Raw genomic sequence first — 1,882 nt, 5'->3', positions numbered from 1 at the left:
CGTTTCCAGCCGCGTTCATCCGTCCATGTGGCTGCCAGTCGTAGCACGAAGCTCGTTCGTCGCGTTTACTCCACTTTTTTCATCGAAAAATTTTATCCGGAATATCACGTTCGACTCGACGACCGATTAATTATCGTATTTTACTTTTACCGATGGTGCATCATTTTCATGGAAAACGTTTAAATTTCCACGTGGTGCCACGTGGTGGAAAAAATGGCCACCGGTTGCTGCACGACGCTCCTTCGTCGCGTTTATTCCACCTCTTCGGCGAAACGTTCCATCCGGAACGTCGCGATCGACACGAGATCGAAATTAATTATATTCTACTTTCTCCGATGGTGGATCGTTCTTGCGCGAAAGAAAATTAAATTCATACGGCACGTGGTGAATAAATTGGCCACCAGTTGCTGCACGACGCTCCTTCGTCGCGTCTACTCCACTTTTTCGTCGAAACCTTCTGTCCGGGGGTATCGCGATCGACCCGAGATCCGATCGATCGTCTTATCCTTCCGTCCTTTTCGCGAAACTCGTTCGAATTTCTGTGACGCGCGCGTGGAAAATACTGGCGCGAATCTTCGAGTTAGTGAGAATCTTTGGCTCGAATTTGATGATTCGTTCGCGTGGGAATCGCAGGGCGAGGCGTGCGATTGTCGCGATCGCTCTTATTGCTCGCTCCACTTACGTTCCGCTTCGTTCTACCGACTACTAGTTTGCTGCATTCCCGGTTACTTTACTGGTGGTGAATCGTTAATCGACGTGAGTTACCGCCGACGAGTTTGTTACGATACGCAAGTACAGTGGAAAAAGGAGTTTAGCGAAACAGTTTCGTAAAGCTAAACGATTGGACGAATCGAAAGGAATTGGAAGTCGTTCTAAGAATTCTGTTCGAAGACAGCTTTGAGAAGGCGAACGGCGATTGAAAAAAGAAGAAATTGAAAGACGTCGAAGGAAATCGAGAAACGTTCGAATTCAACGAGGCAGTTTCGTACGCCTAGAGACGATGATCGAAGGAAATTGAGAAAGATTCGTCTGTATTTTAAGATACTGTATCAATTTGGTATAAATAGGTCGAGCAAATATTCACGGTTAATCTTTTCGATAAAGCACTACCTACAAAACCACTGCATTCTATGATTTCATTTCATCTCTGGTGTACCGTAGAATCGTTCCCTTCTCCATTATACGATCGATTAAACAACACCCTGTGTATTAAAACCAACGATTCACCTTCGTATTACTTCCGCGCTAGCTACGTGATAAAGCGCGAGACATTGAAAATGTTAGAACGCGAGAGTATGGTCGCATCCGCGTCTATATGACACGGCGTTTCGAACGCGTTACGAACCGGCGAAATGAAATGAGAATATCGGGTCTGCGAATTAGCTGCTTTCATCGCGATAACTACGTCTGCGAGTGAACGAGCATGCCTGGCGAGTTTTGGGTAGCCAGAAAATCCTATTGAAATTTCGATCAAAGCGCGCGAGACATGACGCGATCGAAACTTCCCAGTTTTCTCCTCGCCACGTGGCTGCTCGGCACGATCGCTACTAAGTCGCGAATGAGCGACTTTCTGCAAAGCTTGCAGGAGTACGAGATCGTTTACCCTCGAGTGATCCCGAATGAGAGCGCGCGGAACAGAAGATCGACCCACGAAGACCGAGAAACTTGGCGCGAGTATCTCCACCAAGAGCCGGTGTTCCTCGAGATCAGCAACTGGACCTTAAGGACCATGTCCAACGATCGATTGATACTGTCGTCGAATTTCACCGTGAATTGGGTGCGCCAGGGTAAAACCAAGTCCGAGCGACGTAACGTCCAGGCGAACTGCGATCTTCGACAAGGCAGCTTGGAAGGAGACGCGAGTTCCTTCGTCGTCGTGACG

This window comes from Bombus affinis, unplaced genomic scaffold (assembly GCF_024516045.1).
Source record: "Bombus affinis isolate iyBomAffi1 unplaced genomic scaffold, iyBomAffi1.2 ctg00000059.1, whole genome shotgun sequence".
Lineage (NCBI taxonomy): Eukaryota > Metazoa > Arthropoda > Insecta > Hymenoptera > Apidae > Bombus > Bombus affinis.
The sequence above is the reverse complement of the archived record's forward strand: the minus strand, read 5'-3'. Positions refer to the sequence as shown.